Here is a 22,639-nt window from a genome sequence, read left to right as displayed (position 1 = left end):
GGGGGAGGGGGGCACGGGCAACACATGTCACCTTAATACTTGGACTCCCATCATCTGCTTGAAAAGAGAGAGAAAAGAAAATGCAATAATAGAGATAAGAGACACTTTTTAAAAATAATGAATCCGGCCGGGCGCTGTGGCTCACGCCTGTAATCCTAGCTCTTGGGAGGCCGAGGCGGGCGGATTGCTCAAGGTCAGGAGTTCAAAACCAGCCTGAGCAAGAGCGAGACCCCGTCTCTACTATAAATAGAAAGGAATTAATTGGCCAACTGATATATATATATAAAAAATTAGCGGGGCATGGTGGCGCATGCCTGCAGTCCCAGCTACCCGGGAGGCTGAGGCAGAAGGATCACTGGAGCCCAGGAGTTTGAAGTTGCTGTGAGCTAGGCTGACGCCACGGCACTCACTCTAGCCTGGGCAACAAACCGAGACTCTGTCTCAAAAAAAAAAAAAAAAAATGAATCCGAAGAGAAAAGTAAAAGGAGGCCTGTGGAGCAGGTCTGGGTGTGACTCCGGATCCCCCAACATCAGGTGCCACCACCAAAGATTCCTACGTGTAGCCCATAGAACCCCAAAAGCAACGGGAGGAGTTCTGGTCACATACTCCCTCAAAATGACATCCTGGCCTTCTTCTGGAACTCCCTCCCCTCTCAGACTCTCAAGGTTTCCTCCAGCGTGTCGGCTCCCACAGAGCAGACCTTTGGTCTGAGACCTGACTGTCCAGAAGCCACGCATGCTGCCGCGTGGCGGCGGTGTCGCGGCTCGGGACAAGAGGAGGCCCCACGGTGCGGGCTGGGGCGCCAGGCACCGCGGCGGGCGCTGAGGGTGGGGGTCACCCCCACCCCGGGCCGCCCCCGCACTCCCAGAAACGCGACAGAACCAGAGGCAAAAAAAAAAAGAAGAAGCCTACGGCACCCGGTATTCCCGGGCGGTCTCCCATCCAAGTTCTAACCAGGCCCGAGCCTGCTTAGCTTCCGAGACCAGAGGGGATCGGGCGCGTTCGGGGTGGTGTGGCCGTGGACGGCGGAGGGCGCCCCTGCCCCGCTCAAGAAGCCGAGCCTCTCTGCGCTTCCCCGCCGCCTCCTCCCCCCGCCCCAGGCCCCGCGCCGGGTCGGGCCTGTTGAGTTCGCCGGCCGGGTCCCGCGGGCTCCGAGGGACGGGGGTGACAGGCGGGGCGGGCTGGGGTTGGGGGCTGTCTCTGTATACACACACACTCACACTCACACTCACTCACTCACTCACACTCACACAAGATGCGCCTCCACGGCTGGACCCGCCAAGGTGGAGACCTTCAAGCCCCCTTCCTCTCCTTGCCTGGCCTCCTTCACCTCCCCGCCCCCCACCCCAAGCGCACGGGCGGGAGGGGCGGGGCGCTCGCCCTTTGACCCCAGCCAGGGGCGGCCCTCCCCCACAACCCCTTTCAGCTGCGCCCCCCACCCTGTGGCCCTGCGGCCGCCTATTCCCCCGGGCCAGGGCTGGGGCACAGCGCACGGGGGAGGGGAGCCAGTGTATGGGGCGTGTCTCTCTCTCTCTCTCTCTCTCTCTCTCTCTCTCTCTCTCTCTCTCTCTCTCTCTCTCTCTCGATGTGTCCCATGGGTGGGGTGGGGTGGCGTGGTTTGTGGGGCGCTGAAGAAATCAGTCCCCTCCATCTCCTCCCTCTGGAAAACACCCAAGCCCTTGGAGAACTGCCCGCACCTCTACCTACCGTGGGGGCCGGGACCCTCCTCTGTGTCCTCCTGTGGCCCAGTCCAAGGGGCCTGGGCCTGGCCGGGGCTGCACTGGACCCCAACCACCCTGGCGTGTGGACTCGCTAAAAATCGGCGATTAGATATTGGATTCCAGCGTCATTGAGGTCATTTCACTAATGAGTGCACCGCAAAGAGTTTCCTAATCCATCTGTGAGGGTGGCAACCGAAAGAGAATTTTAGAGCTGACAGAATAGGCGAGGAAAGGCATAGGAGATTTCCACACCCAGTAAGGAAGCCTTTCCCAAAGTGGAAGAAAGAAAGGAGCAAACAGAGACACCGGTAGCCCGCCCGGATCAGAGTCTGCCCCTGAGAGAAAGTACCCTGACCAGGTTCACCCGTGGGTGGGTCGCGAGCTAGCGGCATTCAGAAGAGCGAGGCCCCAGTCTGTGCAGAAGACACCTGCACTCGGGTGTGTGTGGCGGCACAATTCACAAGCAGCTCCAGATGTTAAACCAAGGAGAAGCCAGGGAGTTCCCAACGCCCCAGGTGTCCTCAGCCCACGACTGGCTGCTGTGGGAATGCGAAGCCCGGCTCCTTGTCTCAGAGCGGGGCAACCAGGAGGTGTGATGTCCACCCCGGGGTTCCCAGGAGGATCAGACTGAAGCTGGGACTTGGCCTGAAAGTGTCCCCTCGCATGGCCACCCCCTTCCCCTTCCTGCTCCTCTACTCCTGGTGCCCCTCCATCCAGGGGCCAGACCTTAAAGAGTCACCCGCAAGAGAATCCTGGTCCCAAAGGAGCCTTCTGGGGGACCCCTGCTGAGAGAGGTTGTGGGCATGGCCCGCTGGGGCTCTGCCCGACCCAGGGCTGAGAGATGCAACCTCCCAGCTCTGGGTCCCTGCAGGAAGTGTTGGCAAGCACAGGGCCAGTCCTCCAAAGGCCCAGGTGCAGGGAGCCCAGGCCAAGCAGCCTGTGGAAGAAGCCACATGCTGTGCCACCCCAGGGAACACGACTGCAGGCCCCGGCCCTTCCCACCTCCTCCTCCTCCTCCTCCTCCTCCTCCTCCTCCTCCTCCCACCCCGCCCCCGCCCCCGCCCCCACATGGCACAGGGCCCAGAGACACCTCAGACACTTGCTACCCAAAGTGCAAAGGGCATCAGTTGCTCCTCCAAACCCCCCCCAGCCCAGCAGACCGCATTGTCCAGCCAGCGCCCGGGCCTCCCTGGGGTGCCCAGCACAAAAGTGCAGACACCCACCGGACCCTCCATCTCAGTTTTCGGATGTTTTTGCCACTCTAAGGACCCGCAGGCCAGCTGGGCCTTCTGGCAGGACAGAGAGCCCCGGAATCCGACGTGGAGAGCTGGGTGTACGTCCCCATGAGGAGGCGGTCCCCACCTCCGCGGCTATCCCCTTGCGGGGAGCGGCAGCCGCGGGGCCTCAGAGAAGACACCAGGCTGGGCCCCCACGGCACAGCGGGAGCACGTCCCCCGCAGGCCACTTAGCGATGGCGGCCAGCCGGCGGACGGTTGGGTTGCGCGAGACGCTGCGGCCGCCCTGCTACCGGGTTCCTGGGAGGGCGTCCTGGAACCAGCGTCCACACCAAGCCCTTGGAAGGCCCAGGCGACGGAGGAGCCCCGTCAGGCAGGGGCCGAGGACGGTGACAGGTGATAGGCCGGGCGGGAAGGAGTCAGTCAGGCAGGGGCCGTGGAGGAGACGGGCTGGGTAAGGGTTAGGGTTCGTGTCAGGGCACAAGTCACAATCGCAAAGACCTGGAAGCCACCCGAGTGCCCATCGACCCACGAGTGGGTAAATAAAATGTGGCGCGTGGACACCACGGAGTGCTATTCGGCTATGAGGAGCAGCGGTGAGGGGGCACCTCTCGTGGTTCTCCTGGCCAGAGCTGGAACCCGTTCCAGTAAGCCAAGTATCCCAAGAATGGACACACGAGCACCACGTGCTCGCGCTCACCAGCAAATGGGTACGAACCGATGGACACCTAAGTGGACACAGAGGAATCACCTTCTTCGGGTGGGTGTCGGGCGGGTGGGGGGAGGGGATGGGCATACACATCCATTAGGAATGGGGTGGGTACGCACCGACTGGGGGATGGGCGCACTTGAAGCTCTGACCCGAGGGGGGAGGCTGGGAGAGGGCAACGCACCCGACCTTAACATTGGTGCCCCCACAATATGCTGGAACAACATGAGAGGTAAATGAATAAGAACACGGGGGGGGGGAGGGGGGCACGGGCAACACATGTCACCTTAATACTTGGACTCCCATCATCTGCTTGAAAAGAGAGAGAAAAGAAAATGCAATAATAGAGATAAGAGACACTTTTTAAAAATAATGAATCCGGCCGGGCGCTGTGGCTCACGCCTGTAATCCTAGCTCTTGGGAGGCCGAGGCGGGCGGATTGCTCAAGGTCAGGAGTTCAAAACCAGCCTGAGCAAGAGCGAGACCCCGTCTCTACTATAAATAGAAAGGAATTAATTGGCCAACTGATATATATATATAAAAAATTAGCGGGGCATGGTGGCGCATGCCTGCAGTCCCAGCTACCCGGGAGGCTGAGGCAGAAGGATCACTGGAGCCCAGGAGTTTGAAGTTGCTGTGAGCTAGGCTGACGCCACGGCACTCACTCTAGCCTGGGCAACAAACCGAGACTCTGTCTCAAAAAAAAAAAAAAAAAAATGAATCCGAAGAGAAAAGTAAAAGGAGGCCTGTGGAGCAGGTCTGGGTGTGACTCCGGATCCCCCAACATCAGGTGCCACCACCAAAGATTCCTACGTGTAGCCCATAGAACCCCAAAAGCAACGGGAGGAGTTCTGGTCACATACTCCCTCAAAATGACATCCTGGCCTTCTTCTGGAACTCCCTCCCCTCTCAGACTCTCAAGGTTTCCTCCGGCGTGTCGGCTCCCACAGAGCAGACCTTTGGTCTGAGACCTGACTGTCCAGAAGCCACGCATGCTGCCGCGTGGCGGCGGTGTCGCGGCTCGGGACAAGAGGAGGCCCCACGGTGCGGGCTGGGGCGCCAGGCACCGCGGCGGGCGCTGAGGGTGGGGGTCACCCCCACCCCGGGCCGCCCCCACACTCCCAGAAACGCGACAGAACCAGAGGCAAAAAAAAAAAGAAGAAGCCTACGGCACCCGGTATTCCCGGGCGGTCTCCCATCCAAGTTCTAACCAGGCCCGAGCCTGCTTAGCTTCCGAGACCAGACGGGATCGGGCGCGTTCGGGGTGGTGTGGCCGTGGACGGCGGAGGGCGCCCCTGCCCCGCTCAAGAAGCCGAGCCTCTCTGCGCTTCCCCGCCGCCTCCTCCCCCCGCCCCAGGCCCCGCGCCGGGTCGGGCCTGTTGAGTTCGCCGGCCGGGTCCCGCGGGCTCCGAGGGACGGGGGTGACAGGCGGGGCGGGCCGGGGTTGGGGGCTGTCTCTGTATACACACACACTCACACTCACTCACTCACTCACACTCACACAAGATGCGCCTCCACGGCTGGACCCGCCAAGGTGGAGACCTTCAAGCCCCCTTCCTCTCCTTGCCTGGCCTCCTTCACCTCCCCGCCCCCCACCCCCAGCGCACGGGCGGGAGGGGCGGGGCGCTCGCCCTTTGACCCCAGCCAGGGGCGGCCCTCCCCCACAACGCCTTTCACCTGCGCCCCCCACCCTGTGGCCCTGCGGCCGCCTATTCCCCCGGGCCAGGGCTGGGGCACAGCGCACGGGGGAGGGGAGCCAGTGTATGGGGCGTCTCTCTCTCTCTCTCTCTCTCTCTCTCTCTCTCTCTCTCTCTCTCTCTCTCTGTCTCTCTCTCTCGATGTGTCCCATGGGTGGGGTGGGGTGGCGTGGTTTGTGGGGCGCTGAAGAAATCAGTCCCCTCCATCTCCTCCCTCTGGAAAACACCCAAGCCCTTGGAGAACTGCCCGCACCTCTACCTACCGTGGGGGCCGGGACCCTCCTCTGTGTCCTCCTGTGGCCCAGTCCAAGGGGCCTGGGCCTGGCCGGGGCTGCACTGGACCCCAACCACCCTGGCGTGTGGACTCGCTAAAAATCGGCGATTAGATATTGGATTCCAGCGTCATTGAGGTCATTTCACTAATGAGTGCACCGCAAAGAGTTTCCTAATCCATCTGTGAGGGTGGCAACCGAAAGAGAATTTTAGAGCTGACAGAATAGGCGAGGAAAGGCATAGGAGATTTCCACACCCAGTAAGGAAGCCTTTCCCAAAGTGGAAGAAAGAAAGGAGCAAACAGAGACACCGGTAGCCCGCCCGGATCAGAGTCTGCCCCTGAGAGAAAGTACCCTGACCAGGTTCACCCGTGGGTGGGTCGCGAGCTAGCGGCATTCAGAAGAGCGAGGCCCCAGTCTGTGCAGAAGACACCTGCACTCGGGTGTGTGTGGCGGCACAATTCACAAGCAGCTCCAGATGTTAAACCAAGGAGAAGCCAGGGAGTTCCCAACGCCCCAGGTGTCCTCAGCCCACGACTGGCTGCTGTGGGAATGCGAAGCCCGGCTCCTTGTCTCAGAGCGGGGCAACCAGGAGGTGTGATGTCCACCCCGGGGTTCCCAGGAGGATCAGACTGAAGCTGGGACTTGGCCTGAAAGTGTCCCCTCGCATGGCCACCCCCTTCCCCTTCCTGCTCCTCTACTCCTGGTGCCCCTCCATCCAGGGGCCAGACCTTAAAGAGTCACCCGCAAGAGAATCCTGGTCCCAAAGGAGCCTTCTGGGGGACCCCTGCTGAGAGAGGTTGTGGGCATGGCCCGCTGGGGCTCTGCCCGACCCAGGGCTGAGAGATGCAACCTCCCAGCTCTGGGTCCCTGCAGGAAGTGTTGGCAAGCACAGGGCCAGTCCTCCAAAGGCCCAGGTGCAGGGAGCCCAGGCCAAGCAGCCTGTGGAAGAAGCCACATGCTGTGCCACCCCGGGGAACACGACTGCAGGCCCCGGCCCTTCCCACCTCCTCCTCCTCCTCCTCCTCCTCCTCCTCCTCCTCCTCCTCCTCCCACCCCGCCCCCGCCCCCGCCCCCACATGGCACAGGGCCCAGAGACACCTCAGACACTTGCTACCCAAAGTGCAAAGGGCATCAGTTGCTCCTCCAAACCCCCCCCAGCCCAGCAGACCGCATTGTCCAGCCAGCCCCCGGGCCTCCCTGGGGTGCCCAGCACAAAAGTGCAGACACCCACCGGACCCTCCATCTCAGTTTTCGGATGTTTTTGCCACTCTAAGGACCCGCAGGCCAGCTGGGCCTTCTGGCAGGACAGAGAGCCCCGGAATCCGACGTGGAGAGCTGGGTGTACGTCCCCATGAGGAGGCGGTCCCCACCTCCGCGGCTATCCCCTTGCGGGGAGCGGCAGCCGCGGGGCCTCAGAGAAGACACCAGGCTGGGCCCCCACGGCACAGCGGGAGCACGTCCCCCGCAGGCCACTTAGCGATGGCGGCCAGCCGGCGGACGGTTGGGTTGCGCGAGACGCTGCGGCCGCCCTGCTACCGGGTTCCTGGGAGGGCGTCCTGGAACCAGCGTCCACACCAAGCCCTTGGAAGGCCCAGGCGACGGAGGAGCCCCGTCAGGCAGGGGCCGAGGACGGTGACGGCCCGGGCGGGGAGGAGCGTGTCAGGCAGGGGCAGAGGACGGTGACAGGTGATAGGCCGGGCGGGAAGGAGTCAGTCAGGCAGGGGCCGTGGAGGAGACGGGCTGGGTAAGGGTTAGGGTTCGTGTCAGGGCACAAGTCACAATCGCAAAGACCTGGAAGCCACCCGAGTGCCCATCGACCCACGAGTGGGTAAATAAAATGTGGCGCGTGGACACCACGGAGTGCTATTCGGCTATGAGGAGCAGCGGTGAGGGGGCACCTCTCGTGGTTCTCCTGGCCAGAGCTGGAACCCGTTCCAGTAAGCCAAGTATCCCAAGAATGGACACACGAGCACCACGTGCTCGCGCTCACCAGCAAATGGGTACGAACCGATGGACACCTAAGTGGACACAGAGGAATCACCTTCTTCGGGTGGGTGTCGGGCGGGTGGGGGGAGGGGATGGGCATACACATCCATTAGGAATGGGGTGGGTACGCACCGACTGGGGGATGGGCGCACTTGAAGCTCTGACCCGAGGGGGGAGGCTGGGAGAGGGCAACGCACCCGACCTTAACATTGGTGCCCCCACAATATGCTGGAACAACATGAGAGGTAAATGAATAAGAACACGGGGGGGGGGGAGGGGGGCACGGGCAACACATGTCACCTTAATACTTGGACTCCCATCATCTGCTTGAAAAGAGAGAGAAAAGAAAATGCAATAATAGAGATAAGAGACACTTTTTAAAAATAATGAATCCGGCCGGGCGCTGTGGCTCACGCCTGTAATCCTAGCTCTTGGGAGGCCGAGGCGGGCGGATTGCTCAAGGTCAGGAGTTCAAAACCAGCCTGAGCAAGAGCGAGACCCCGTCTCTACTATAAATAGAAAGGAATTAATTGGCCAACTGATATATATATATAAAAAATTAGCGGGGCATGGTGGCGCATGCCTGCAGTCCCAGCTACCCGGGAGGCTGAGGCAGAAGGATCACTGGAGCCCAGGAGTTTGAAGTTGCTGTGAGCTAGGCTGACGCCACGGCACTCACTCTAGCCTGGGCAACAAACCGAGACTCTGTCTCAAAAAAAAAAAAAAAAAATGAATCCGAAGAGAAAAGTAAAAGGAGGCCTGTGGAGCAGGTCTGGGTGTGACTCCGGATCCCCCAACATCAGGTGCCACCACCAAAGATTCCTACGTGTAGCCCATAGAACCCCAAAAGCAACGGGAGGAGTTCTGGTCACATACTCCCTCAAAATGACATCCTGGCCTTCTTCTGGAACTCCCTCCCCTCTCAGACTCTCAAGGTTTCCTCCAGCGTGTCGGCTCCCACAGAGCAGACCTTTGGTCTGAGACCTGACTGTCCAGAAGCCACGCATGCTGCCGCGTGGCGGCGGTGTCGCGGCTCGGGACAAGAGGAGGCCCCACGGTGCGGGCTGGGGCGCCAGGCACCGCGGCGGGCGCTGAGGGTGGGGGTCACCCCCACCCCGGGCCGCCCCCGCACTCCCAGAAACGCGACAGAACCAGAGGCAAAAAAAAAAAGAAGAAGCCTACGGCACCCGGTATTCCCGGGCGGTCTCCCATCCAAGTTCTAACCAGGCCCGAGCCTGCTTAGCTTCCGAGACCAGACGGGATCGGGCGCGTTCGGGGTGGTGTGGCCGTGGACGGCGGAGGGCGCCCCTGCCCCGCTCAAGAAGCCGAGCCTCTCTGCGCTTCCCCGCCGCCTCCTCCCCCCGCCCCAGGCCCCGCGCCGGGTCGGGCCTGTTGAGTTCGCCGGCCGGGTCCCGCGGGCTCCGAGGGACGGGGGTGACAGGCGGGGCGGGCTGGGGTTGGGGGCTGTCTCTGTATACACACACACTCACACTCACACTCACTCACTCACTCACACTCACACAAGATGCGCCTCCACGGCTGGACCCGCCAAGGTGGAGACCTTCAAGCCCCCTTCCTCTCCTTGCCTGGCCTCCTTCACCTCCCCGCCCCCCACCCCAAGCGCACGGGCGGGAGGGGCGGGGCGCTCGCCCTTTGACCCCAGCCAGGGGCGGCCCTCCCCCACAACCCCTTTCAGCTGCGCCCCCCACCCTGTGGCCCTGCGGCCGCCTATTCCCCCGGGCCAGGGCTGGGGCACAGCGCACGGGGGAGGGGAGCCAGTGTATGGGGCGTCTCTCTCTCTCTCTCTCTCTCTCTCTCTCTCTCTCTCTCTCTCTCTCTCTCTCTCTCTCTCTCGGGATGTGTCCCATGGGTGGGGTGGGGTGGCGTGGTTTGTGGGGCGCTGAAGAAATCAGTCCCCTCCATCTCCTCCCTCTGGAAAACACCCAAGCCCTTGGAGAACTGCCCGCACCTCTACCTACCGTGGGGGCCGGGACCCTCCTCTGTGTCCTCCTGTGGCCCAGTCCAAGGGGCCTGGGCCTGGCCGGGGCTGCACTGGACCCCAACCACCCTGGCGTGTGGACTCGCTAAAAATCGGCGATTAGATATTGGATTCCAGCGTCATTGAGGTCATTTCACTAATGAGTGCACCGCAAAGAGTTTCCTAATCCATCTGTGAGGGTGGCAACCGAAAGAGAATTTTAGAGCTGACAGAATAGGCGAGGAAAGGCATAGGAGATTTCCACACCCAGTAAGGAAGCCTTTCCCAAAGTGGAAGAAAGAAAGGAGCAAACAGAGACACCGGTAGCCCGCCCGGATCAGAGTCTGCCCCTGAGAGAAAGTACCCTGACCAGGTTCACCCGTGGGTGGGTCGCGAGCTAGCGGCATTCAGAAGAGCGAGGCCCCAGTCTGTGCAGAAGACACCTGCACTCGGGTGTGTGTGGCGGCACAATTCACAAGCAGCTCCAGATGTTAAACCAAGGAGAAGCCAGGGAGTTCCCAACGCCCCAGGTGTCCTCAGCCCACGACTGGCTGCTGTGGGAATGCGAAGCCCGGCTCCTTGTCTCAGAGCGGGGCAACCAGGAGGTGTGATGTCCACCCCGGGGTTCCCAGGAGGATCAGACTGAAGCTGGGACTTGGCCTGAAAGTGTCCCCTCGCATGGCCACCCCCTTCCCCTTCCTGCTCCTCTACTCCTGGTGCCCCTCCATCCAGGGGCCAGACCTTAAAGAGTCACCCGCAAGAGAATCCTGGTCCCAAAGGAGCCTTCTGGGGGACCCCTGCTGAGAGAGGTTGTGGGCATGGCCCGCTGGGGCTCTGCCCGACCCAGGGCTGAGAGATGCAACCTCCCAGCTCTGGGTCCCTGCAGGAAGTGTTGGCAAGCACAGGGCCAGTCCTCCAAAGGCCCAGGTGCAGGGAGCCCAGGCCAAGCAGCCTGTGGAAGAAGCCACATGCTGTGCCACCCCGGGGAACACGACTGCAGGCCCCGGCCCTTCCCACCTCCTCCTCCTCCTCCTCCTCCTCCTCCTCCTCCTCCTCCTCCTCCTCCTCCCACCCCGCCCCCGCCCCCGCCCCCACATGGCACAGGGCCCAGAGACACCTCAGACACTTGCTACCCAAAGTGCAAAGGGCATCAGTTGCTCCTCCAAACCCCCCCCAGCCCAGCAGACCGCATTGTCCAGCCAGCGCCCGGGCCTCCCTGGGGTGCCCAGCACAAAAGTGCAGACACCCACCGGACCCTCCATCTCAGTTTTCAGATGTTTTTGCCACTCTAAGGACCCGCAGGCCAGCTGGGCCTTCTGGCAGGACAGAGAGCCCCGGAATCCGACGTGGAGAGCTGGGTGTACGTCCCCATGAGGAGGCGGTCCCCACCTCCGCGGCTATCCCCTTGCGGGGAGCGGCAGCCGCGGGGCCTCAGAGAAGACACCAGGCTGGGCCCCCACGGCACAGCGGGAGCACGTCCCCCGCAGGCCACTTAGCGATGGCGGCCAGCCGGCGGACGGTTGGGTTGCGCGAGACGCTGCGGCCGCCCTGCTACCGGGTTCCTGGGAGGGCGTCCTGGAACCAGCGTCCACACCAAGCCCTTGGAAGGCCCAGGCGACGGAGGAGCCCCGTCAGGCAGGGGCCGAGGACGGTGACAGGTGATAGGCCGGGCGGGAAGGAGTCAGTCAGGCAGGGGCCGTGGAGGAGACGGGCTGGGTAAGGGTTAGGGTTCGTGTCAGGGCACAAGTCACAATCGCAAAGACCTGGAAGCCACCCGAGTGCCCATCGACCCACGAGTGGGTAAATAAAATGTGGCGCGTGGACACCACGGAGTGCTATTCGGCTATGAGGAGCAGCGGTGAGGGGGCACCTCTCGTGGTTCTCCTGGCCAGAGCTGGAACCCGTTCCAGTAAGCCAAGTATCCCAAGAATGGACACACGAGCACCACGTGCTCGCGCTCACCAGCAAATGGGTACGAACCGATGGACACCTAAGTGGACACAGAGGAATCACCTTCTTCGGGTGGGTGTCGGGCGGGTGGGGGGAGGGGATGGGCATACACATCCATTAGGAATGGGGTGGGTACGCACCGACTGGGGGATGGGCGCACTTGAAGCTCTGACCCGAGGGGGGAGGCTGGGAGAGGGCAACGCACCCGACCTTAACATTGGTGCCCCCACAATATGCTGGAACAACATGAGAGGTAAATGAATAAGAACACGGGGGGGGGGAGGGGGGCACGGGCAACACATGTCACCTTAATACTTGGACTCCCATCATCTGCTTGAAAAGAGAGAGAAAAGAAAATGCAATAATAGAGATAAGAGACACTTTTTAAAAATAATGAATCCGGCCGGGCGCTGTGGCTCACGCCTGTAATCCTAGCTCTTGGGAGGCCGAGGCGGGCGGATTGCTCAAGGTCAGGAGTTCAAAACCAGCCTGAGCAAGAGCGAGACCCCGTCTCTACTATAAATAGAAAGGAATTAATTGGCCAACTGATATATATATATAAAAAATTAGCGGGGCATGGTGGCGCATGCCTGCAGTCCCAGCTACCCGGGAGGCTGAGGCAGAAGGATCACTGGAGCCCAGGAGTTTGAAGTTGCTGTGAGCTAGGCTGACGCCACGGCACTCACTCTAGCCTGGGCAACAAACCGAGACTCTGTCTCAAAAAAAAAAAAAAAAAATGAATCCGAAGAGAAAAGTAAAAGGAGGCCTGTGGAGCAGGTCTGGGTGTGACTCCGGATCCCCCAACATCAGGTGCCACCACCAAAGATTCCTACGTGTAGCCCATAGAACCCCAAAAGCAACGGGAGGAGTTCTGGTCACATACTCCCTCAAAATGACATCCTGGCCTTCTTCTGGAACTCCCTCCCCTCTCAGACTCTCAAGGTTTCCTCCGGCGTGTCGGCTCCCACAGAGCAGACCTTTGGTCTGAGACCTGACTGTCCAGAAGCCACGCATGCTGCCGCGTGGCGGCGGTGTCGCGGCTCGGGACAAGAGGAGGCCCCACGGTGCGGGCTGGGGCGCCAGGCACCGCGGCGGGCGCTGAGGGTGGGGGTCACCCCCACCCCGGGCCGCCCCCACACTCCCAGAAACGCGACAGAACCAGAGGCAAAAAAAAAAAGAAGAAGCCTACGGCACCCGGTATTCCCGGGCGGTCTCCCATCCAAGTTCTAACCAGGCCCGAGCCTGCTTAGCTTCCGAGACCAGACGGGATCGGGCGCGTTCGGGGTGGTGTGGCCGTGGACGGCGGAGGGCGCCCCTGCCCCGCTCAAGAAGCCGAGCCTCTCTGCGCTTCCCCGCCGCCTCCTCCCCCCGCCCCAGGCCCCGCGCCGGGTCGGGCCTGTTGAGTTCGCCGGCCGGGTCCCGCGGGCTCCGAGGGACGGGGGTGACAGGCGGGGCGGGCCGGGGTTGGGGGCTGTCTCTGTATACACACACACTCACACTCACACTCACTCACTCACTCACACTCACACAAGATGCGCCTCCACGGCTGGACCCGCCAAGGTGGAGACCTTCAAGCCCCCTTCCTCTCCTTGCCTGGCCTCCTTCACCTCCCCGCCCCCCACCCCAAGCGCAAGGGCGGGAGGGGCGGGGCGCTCGCCCTTTGACCCCAGCCAGGGGCGGCCCTCCCCCACAACCCCTTTCAGCTGCGCCCCCCACCCTGTGGCCCTGCGGCCGCCTATTCCCCCGGGCCAGGGCTGGGGCACAGCGCACGGGGGAGGGGAGCCAGTGTATGGGGCGTCTCTCTCTCTCTCTCTCTCTCTCTCTCTCTCTCTCTCTCTCTCTCTCTCTCTCTCTCTCTCTCTCTCTCGATGTGTCCCATGGGTGGGGTGGGGTGGCGTGGTTTGTGGGGCGCTGAAGAAATCAGTCCCCTCCATCTCCTCCCTCTGGAAAACACCCAAGCCCTTGGAGAACTGCCCGCACCTCTACCTACCGTGGGGGCCGGGACCCTCCTCTGTGTCCTCCTGTGGCCCAGTCCAAGGGGCCTGGGCCTGGCCGGGGCTGCACTGGACCCCAACCACCCTGGCGTGTGGACTCGCTAAAAATCGGCGATTAGATATTGGATTCCAGCGTCATTGAGGTCATTTCACTAATGAGTGCACCGCAAAGAGTTTCCTAATCCATCTGTGAGGGTGGCAACCGAAAGAGAATTTTAGAGCTGACAGAATAGGCGAGGAAAGGCATAGGAGATTTCCACACCCAGTAAGGAAGCCTTTCCCAAAGTGGAAGAAAGAAAGGAGCAAACAGAGACACCGGTAGCCCGCCCGGATCAGAGTCTGCCCCTGAGAGAAAGTACCCTGACCAGGTTCACCCGTGGGTGGGTCGCGAGCTAGCGGCATTCAGAAGAGCGAGGCCCCAGTCTGTGCAGAAGACACCTGCACTCGGGTGTGTGTGGCGGCACAATTCACAAGCAGCTCCAGATGTTAAACCAAGGAGAAGCCAGGGAGTTCCCAACGCCCCAGGTGTCCTCAGCCCACGACTGGCTGCTGTGGGAATGCGAAGCCCGGCTCCTTGTCTCAGAGCGGGGCAACCAGGAGGTGTGATGTCCACCCCGGGGTTCCCAGGAGGATCAGACTGAAGCTGGGACTTGGCCTGAAAGTGTCCCCTCGCATGGCCACCCCCTTCCCCTTCCTGCTCCTCTACTCCTGGTGCCCCTCCATCCAGGGGCCAGACCTTAAAGAGTCACCCGCAAGAGAATCCTGGTCCCAAAGGAGCCTTCTGGGGGACCCCTGCTGAGAGAGGTTGTGGGCATGGCCCGCTGGGGCTCTGCCCGACCCAGGGCTGAGAGATGCAACCTCCCAGCTCTGGGTCCCTGCAGGAAGTGTTGGCAAGCACAGGGCCAGTCCTCCAAAGGCCCAGGTGCAGGGAGCCCAGGCCAAGCAGCCTGTGGAAGAAGCCACATGCTGTGCCACCCCGGGGAACACGACTGCAGGCCCTGGCCCTTCCCACCTCCTCCTCCTCCTCCTCCTCCTCCTCCTCCTCCTCCCCACCCCGCCCCCGCCCCCGCCCCCACATGGCACAGGGCCCAGAGACACCTCAGACACTTGCTACCCAAAGTGCAAAGGGCATCAGTTGCTCCTCCAAACCCCCCCCAGCCCAGCAGACCGCATTGTCCAGCCAGCGCCCGGGCCTCCCTGGGGTGCCCAGCACAAAAGTGCAGACACCCACCGGACCCTCCATCTCAGTTTTCGGATGTTTTTGCCACTCTAAGGACCCGCAGGCCAGCTGGGCCTTCTGGCAGGACAGAGAGCCCCGGAATCCGACGTGGAGAGCTGGGTGTACGTCCCCATGAGGAGGCGGTCCCCACCTCCGCGGCTATCCCCTTGCGGGGAGCGGCAGCCGCGGGGCCTCAGAGAAGACACCAGGCTGGGCCCCCACGGCACAGCGGGAGCACGTCCCCCGCAGGCCACTTAGCGATGGCGGCCAGCCGGCGGACGGTTGGGTTGCGCGAGACGCTGCGGCCGCCCTGCTACCGGGTTCCTGGGAGGGCGTCCTGGAACCAGCGTCCACACCAAGCCCTTGGAAGGCCCAGGCGACGGAGGAGCCCCGTCAGGCAGGGGCCGAGGACGGTGACGGCCCGGGCGGGGAGGAGCGTGTCAGGCAGGGGCAGAGGACGGTGACAGGTGATAGGCCGGGCGGGAAGGAGTCAGTCAGGCAGGGGCCGTGGAGGAGACGGGCTGGGTAAGGGTTAGGGTTCGTGTCAGGGCACAAGTCACAATCGCAAAGACCTGGAAGCCACCCGAGTGCCCATCGACCCACGAGTGGGTAAATAAAATGTGGCGCGTGGACACCACGGAGTGCTATTCGGCTATGAGGAGCAGCGGTGAGGGGGCACCTCTCGTGGTTCTCCTGGCCAGAGCTGGAACCCGTTCCAGTAAGCCAAGTATCCCAAGAATGGACACACGAGCACCACGTGCTCGCGCTCACCAGCAAATGGGTACGAACCGATGGACACCTAAGTGGACACAGAGGAATCACCTTCTTCGGGTGGGTGTCGGGCGGGTGGGGGGAGGGGATGGGCATACACATCCATTAGGAATGGGGTGGGTACGCACCGACTGGGGGATGGGCGCACTTGAAGCTCTGACCCGAGGGGGGAGGCTGGGAGAGGGCAACGCACCCGACCTTAACATTGGTGCCCCCACAATATGCTGGAACAACATGAGAGGTAAATGAATAAGAACACGGGGGGGGGGGGAGGGGGGCACGGGCAACACATGTCACCTTAATACTTGGACTCCCATCATCTGCTTGAAAAGAGAGAGAAAAGAAAATGCAATAATAGAGATAAGAGACACTTTTTAAAAATAATGAATCCGGCCGGGCGCTGTGGCTCACGCCTGTAATCCTAGCTCTTGGGAGGCCGAGGCGGGCGGATTGCTCAAGGTCAGGAGTTCAAAACCAGCCTGAGCAAGAGCGAGACCCCGTCTCTACTATAAATAGAAAGGAATTAATTGGCCAACTGATATATATATATAAAAAATTAGCGGGGCATGGTGGCGCATGCCTGCAGTCCCAGCTACCCGGGAGGCTGAGGCAGAAGGATCACTGGAGCCCAGGAGTTTGAAGTTGCTGTGAGCTAGGCTGACGCCACGGCACTCACTCTAGCCTGGGCAACAAACCGAGACTCTGTCTCAAAAAAAAAAAAAAAAATGAATCCGAAGAGAAAAGTAAAAGGAGGCCTGTGGAGCAGGTCTGGGTGTGACTCCGGATCCCCCAACATCAGGTGCCACCACCAAAGATTCCTACGTGTAGCCCATAGAACCCCAAAAGCAACGGGAGGAGTTCTGGTCACATACTCCCTCAAAATGACATCCTGGCCTTCTTCTGGAACTCCCTCCCCTCTCAGACTCTCAAGGTTTCCTCCAGCGTGTCGGCTCCCACAGAGCAGACCTTTGGTCTGAGACCTGACTGTCCAGAAGCCACGCATGCTGCCGCGTGGCGGCGGTGTCGCGGCTCGGGACAAGAGGAGGCCCCACGGTGCGGGCTGGGGCGCCAGGCACCGCGGCGGGCGCTGAGGGTGGGGGTCACCCCCACCCCGGGCCGCCCCCGCACTCCCAGAAACGCGACAGAACCAGAGGCAAAAAAAAAAAGAAGAAGCCTACGGCACCCGGTATTCCCGGGCGGTCTCCCATCCAAGTTCTAACCAGGCCCGAGCCTGCTTAGCTTCCGAGACCAGACGGGATCGGGCGCGTTCGGGGTGGTGTGGCCGTGGACGGCGGAGGGCGCCCCTGCCCCGCTCAAGAAGCCGAGCCTCTCTGCGCTTCCCCGCCGCCTCCTCCCCCCGCCCCAGGCCCCGCGCCGGGTCGGGCCTGTTGAGTTCGCCGGCCGGGTCCCGCGGGCTCCGAGGGACGGGGGTGACAGGCGGGGCGGGCTGGGGTTGGGGGCTGTCTCTGTATACACACACACTCACACTCACACTCACTCACTCACTCACACTCACACAAGATGCGCCTCCACGGCTGGACCCGCCAAGGTGGAGACCTTCAAGCCCCCTTCCTCTCCTTGCCTGGCCTCCTTCACCTCCCCGCCCCCCACCCCAAGCGCACGGGCGGGAGGGGCGGGGCGCTCGCCCTTTGACCCCAGCCAGGGGCGGCCCTCCCCCACAACCCCTTTCAGCTGCGCCCCCCACCCTGTGGCCCTGCGGCCGCCTATTCCCCCGGGCCAGGGCTGGGGCACAGCGCACGGGGGAGGGGAGCCAGTGTATGGGGCGTCTCTCTCTCTCTCTCTCTCTCTCTCTCTCTCTCTCTCTCTCTCTCTCTCTCTCTCTCTCTCTCTATGTGTCCCATGGGTGGGGTGGGGTGGCGTGGTTTGTGGGGCGCTGAAGAAATCAGTCCCCTCCATCTCCTCCCTCTGGAAAACACCCAAGCCCTTGGAGAACTGCCCGCACCTCTACCTACCGTGGGGGCCGGGACCCTCCTCTGTGTCCTCCTGTGGCCCAGTCCAAGGGGCCTGGGCCTGGCCGGGGCTGCACTGGACCCCAACCACCCTGGCGTGTGGACTCGCTAAAAATCGGCGATTAGATATTGGATTCCAGCGTCATTGAGGTCATTTCACTAATGAGTGCACCGCAAAGAGTTTCCTAATCCATCTGTGAGGGTGGCAACCGAAAGAGAATTTTAGAGCTGACAGAATAGGCGAGGAAAGGCATAGGAGATTTCCACACCCAGTAAGGAAGCCTTTCCCAAAGTGGAAGAAAGAAAGGAGCAAACAGAGACACCGGTAGCCCGCCCGGATCAGAGTCTGCCCCTGAGAGAAAGTACCCTGACCAGGTTCACCCGTGGGTGGGTCGCGAGCTAGCGGCATTCAGAAGAGCGAGGCCCCAGTCTGTGCAGAAGACACCTGCACTCGGGTGTGTGTGGCGGCACAATTCACAAGCAGCTCCAGATGTTAAACCAAGGAGAAGCCAGGGAGTTCCCAACGCCCCAGGTGTCCTCAGCCCACGACTGGCTGCTGTGGGAATGCGAAGCCCGGCTCCTTGTCTCAGAGCGGGGCAACCAGGAGGTGTGATGTCCACCCCGGGGTTCCCAGGAGGATCAGACTGAAGCTGGGACTTGGCCTGAAAGTGTCCCCTCGCATGGCCACCCCCTTCCCCTTCCTGCTCCTCTACTCCTGGTGCCCCTCCATCCAGGGGCCAGACCTTAAAGAGTCACCCGCAAGAGAATCCTGGTCCCAAAGGAGCCTTCTGGGGGACCCCTGCTGAGAGAGGTTGTGGGCATGGCCCGCTGGGGCTCTGCCCGACCCAGGGCTGAGAGATGCAACCTCCCAGCTCTGGGTCCCTGCAGGAAGTGTTGGCAAGCACAGGGCCAGTCCTCCAAAGGCCCAGGTGCAGGGAGCCCAGGCCAAGCAGCCTGTGGAAGAAGCCACATGCTGTGCCACCCCGGGGAACACGACTGCAGGCCCCGGCCCTTCCCACCTCCTCCTCCTCCTCCTCCTCCTCCTCCTCCTCCTCCTCCTCCTCCCACCCGGCCCCCGCCCCCGCCCCCACATGGCACAGGGCCCAGAGACACCTCAGACACTTGCTACCCAAAGTGCAAAGGGCATCAGTTGCTCCTCCAAACCCCCCCCAGCCCAGCAGACCGCATTGTCCAGCCAGCGCCCGGGCCTCCCTGGGGTGCCCAGCACAAAAGTGCAGACACCCACCGGACCCTCCATCTCAGTTTTCGGATGTTTTTGCCACTCTAAGGACCCGCAGGCCAGCTGGGCCTTCTGGCAGGACAGAGAGCCCCGGAATCCGACGTGGAGAGCTGGGTGTACGTCCCCATGAGGAGGCGGTCCCCACCTCCGCGGCTATCCCCTTGCGGGGAGCGGCAGCCGCGGGGCCTCAGAGAAGACACCAGGCTGGGCCCCCACGGCACAGCGGGAGCACGTCCCCCGCAGGCCACTTAGCGATGGCGGCCAGCCGGCGGACGGTTGGGTTGCGCGAGACGCTGCGGCCGCCCTGCTACCGGGTTCCTGGGAGGGCGTCCTGGAACCAGCGTCCACACCAAGCCCTTGGAAGGCCCAGGCGACGGAGGAGCCCCGTCAGGCAGGGGCCGAGGACGGTGACGGCCCGGGCGGGGAGGAGCGTGTCAGGCAGGGGCAGAGGACGGTGACAGGTGATAGGCCGGGCGGGAAGGAGTCAGTCAGGCAGGGGCCGTGGAGGAGACGGGCTGGGTAAGGGTTAGGGTTCGTGTCAGGGCACAAGTCACAATCGCAAAGACCTGGAAGCCACCCGAGTGCCCATCGACCCACGAGTGGGTAAATAAAATGTGGCGCGTGGACACCACGGAGTGCTATTCGGCTATGAGGAGCAGCGGTGAGGGGGCACCTCTCGTGGTTCTCCTGGCCAGAGCTGGAACCCGTTCCAGTAAGCCAAGTATCCCAAGAATGGACACACGAGCACCACGTGCTCGCGCTCACCAGCAAATGGGTACGAACCGATGGACACCTAAGTGGACACAGAGGAATCACCTTCTTCGGGTGGGTGTCGGGCGGGTGGGGGGAGGGGATGGGCATACACATCCATTAGGAATGGGGTGGGTACGCACCGACTGGGGGATGGGCGCACTTGAAGCTCTGACCCGAGGGGGGAGGCTGGGAGAGGGCAACGCACCCGACCTTAACATTGGTGCCCCCACAATATGCTGGAACAACATGAGAGGTAAATGAATAAGAACACGGGGGGGGGGGGGGGGGGGCACGGGCAACACATGTCACCTTAATACTTGGACTCCCATCATCTGCTTGAAAAGAGAGAGAAAAGAAAATGCAATAATAGAGATAAGAGACACTTTTTAAAAATAATGAATCCGGCCGGGCGCTGTGGCTCACGCCTGTAATCCTAGCTCTTGGGAGGCCGAGGCGGGCGGATTGCTCAAGGTCAGGAGTTCAAAACCAGCCTGAGCAAGAGCGAGACCCCGTCTCTACTATAAATAGAAAGGAATTAATTGGCCAACTGATATATATATATAAAAAATTAGCGGGGCATGGTGGCGCATGCCTGCAGTCCCAGCTACCCGGGAGGCTGAGGCAGAAGGATCACTGGAGCCCAGGAGTTTGAAGTTGCTGTGAGCTAGGCTGACGCCACGGCACTCACTCTAGCCTGGGCAACAAACCGAGACTCTGTCTCAAAAAAAAAAAAAAAAAATGAATCCGAAGAGAAAAGTAAAAGGAGGCCTGTGGAGCAGGTCTGGGTGTGACTCCGGATCCCCCAACATCAGGTGCCACCACCAAAGATTCCTACGTGTAGCCCATAGAACCCCAAAAGCAACGGGAGGAGTTCTGGTCACATACTCCCTCAAAATGACATCCTGGCCTTCTTCTGGAACTCCCTCCCCTCTCAGACTCTCAAGGTTTCCTCCAGCGTGTCGGCTCCCACAGAGCAGACCTTTGGTCTGAGACCTGACTGTCCAGAAGCCACGCATGCTGCCGCGTGGCGGCGGTGTCGCGGCTCGGGACAAGAGGAGGCCCCACGGTGCGGGCTGGGGCGCCAGGCACCGCGGCGGGCGCTGAGGGTGGGGGTCACCCCCACCCCGGGCCGCCCCCGCACTCCCAGAAACGCGACAGAACCAGAGGCAAAAAAAAAAAGAAGAAGCCTACGGCACCCGGTATTCCCGGGCGGTCTCCCATCCAAGTTCTAACCAGGCCCGAGCCTGCTTAGCTTCCGAGACCAGAGGGGATCGGGCGCGTTCGGGGTGGTGTGGCCGTGGACGGCGGAGGGCGCCCCTGCCCCGCTCAAGAAGCCGAGCCTCTCTGCGCTTCCCCGCCGCCTCCTCCCCCCGCCCCAGGCCCCGCGCCGGGTCGGGCCTGTTGAGTTCGCCGGCCGGGTCCCGCGGGCTCCGAGGGACGGGGGTGACAGGCGGGGCGGGCTGGGGTTGGGGGCTGTCTCTGTATACACACACACTCACACTCACACTCACTCACTCACTCACACTCACACAAGATGCGCCTCCACGGCTGGACCCGCCAAGGTGGAGACCTTCAAGCCCCCTTCCTCTCCTTGCCTGGCCTCCTTCACCTCCCCGCCCCCCACCCCAAGCGCACGGGCGGGAGGGGCGGGGCGCTCGCCCTTTGACCCCAGCCAGGGGCGGCCCTCCCCCACAACCCCTTTCAGCTGCGCCCCCCACCCTGTGGCCCTGCGGCCGCCTATTCCCCCGGGCCAGGGCTGGGGCACAGCGCACGGGGGAGGGGAGCCAGTGTATGGGGCGTGTCTCTCTCTCTCTCTCTCTCTCTCTCTCTCTCTCTCTCTCTCTCTCTCTCTCTCTCTCTCGATGTGTCCCATGGGTGGGGTGGGGTGGCGTGGTTTGTGGGGCGCTGAAGAAATCAGTCCCCTCCATCTCCTCCCTCTGGAAAACACCCAAGCCCTTGGAGAACTGCCCGCACCTCTACCTACCGTGGGGGCCGGGACCCTCCTCTGTGTCCTCCTGTGGCCCAGTCCAAGGGGCCTGGGCCTGGCCGGGGCTGCACTGGACCCCAACCACCCTGGCGTGTGGACTCGCTAAAAATCGGCGATTAGATATTGGATTCCAGCGTCATTGAGGTCATTTCACTAATGAGTGCACCGCAAAGAGTTTCCTAATCCATCTGTGAGGGTGGCAACCGAAAGAGAATTTTAGAGCTGACAGAATAGGCGAGGAAAGGCATAGGAGATTTCCACACCCAGTAAGGAAGCCTTTCCCAAAGTGGAAGAAAGAAAGGAGCAAACAGAGACACCGGTAGCCCGCCCGGATCAGAGTCTGCCCCTGAGAGAAAGTACCCTGACCAGGTTCACCCGTGGGTGGGTCGCGAGCTAGCGGCATTCAGAAGAGCGAGGCCCCAGTCTGTGCAGAAGACACCTGCACTCGGGTGTGTGTGGCGGCACAATTCACAAGCAGCTCCAGATGTTAAACCAAGGAGAAGCCAGGGAGTTCCCAACGCCCCAGGTGTCCTCAGCCCACGACTGGCTGCTGTGGGAATGCGAAGCCCGGCTCCTTGTCTCAGAGCGGGGCAACCAGGAGGTGTGATGTCCACCCCGGGGTTCCCAGGAGGATCAGACTGAAGCTGGGACTTGGCCTGAAAGTGTCCCCTCGCATGGCCACCCCCTTCCCCTTCCTGCTCCTCTACTCCTGGTGCCCCTCCATCCAGGGGCCAGACCTTAAAGAGTCACCCGCAAGAGAATCCTGGTCCCAAAGGAGCCTTCTGGGGGACCCCTGCTGAGAGAGGTTGTGGGCATGGCCCGCTGGGGCTCTGCCCGACCCAGGGCTGAGAGATGCAACCTCCCAGCTCTGGGTCCCTGCAGGAAGTGTTGGCAAGCACAGGGCCAGTCCTCCAAAGGCCCAGGTGCAGGGAGCCCAGGCCAAGCAGCCTGTGGAAGAAGCCACATGCTGTGCCACCCCAGGGAACACGACTGCAGGCCCCGGCCCTTCCCACCTCCTCCTCCTCCTCCTCCTCCTCCTCCTCCTCCTCCTCCCACCCCGCCCCCGCCCCCGCCCCCACATGGCACAGGGCCCAGAGACACCTCAGACACTTGCTACCCAAAGTGCAAAGGGCATCAGTTGCTCCTCCAAACC

General features: G+C 62.0%; 6 pseudogenes; all 6 read right to left on the bottom strand.

The window, feature by feature from the left end:
* Nucleotides 1-906: 906 nt before the first annotated feature.
* On the bottom strand, nt 907-1,025 carry LOC142868116 (uncharacterized; annotated as a pseudogene).
* Nucleotides 1,026-4,828: 3,803 nt separating this feature from the next.
* Nucleotides 4,829-4,947, bottom strand: LOC142868108 (uncharacterized; annotated as a pseudogene).
* Nucleotides 4,948-8,799: 3,852 nt separating this feature from the next.
* Nucleotides 8,800-8,918, bottom strand: LOC142868107 (uncharacterized; annotated as a pseudogene).
* A 3,816-nt stretch (nt 8,919-12,734) lies between these two features.
* LOC142868106 (uncharacterized) lies at nt 12,735-12,853 on the bottom strand (annotated as a pseudogene).
* Nucleotides 12,854-16,707: 3,854 nt separating this feature from the next.
* On the bottom strand, nt 16,708-16,826 carry LOC142868105 (uncharacterized; annotated as a pseudogene).
* A 3,857-nt stretch (nt 16,827-20,683) lies between these two features.
* On the bottom strand, nt 20,684-20,802 carry LOC142868115 (uncharacterized; annotated as a pseudogene).
* Nucleotides 20,803-22,639: the final 1,837 nt, after the last annotated feature.

Source organism: Microcebus murinus, unplaced genomic scaffold (assembly GCF_040939455.1).
Source record: "Microcebus murinus isolate Inina unplaced genomic scaffold, M.murinus_Inina_mat1.0 scaf026_hap2_Mmur4.0, whole genome shotgun sequence".
Classification (NCBI taxonomy): domain Eukaryota; kingdom Metazoa; phylum Chordata; class Mammalia; order Primates; family Cheirogaleidae; genus Microcebus; species Microcebus murinus.
This window is presented reverse-complemented; position numbering and strand designations above follow the sequence as displayed.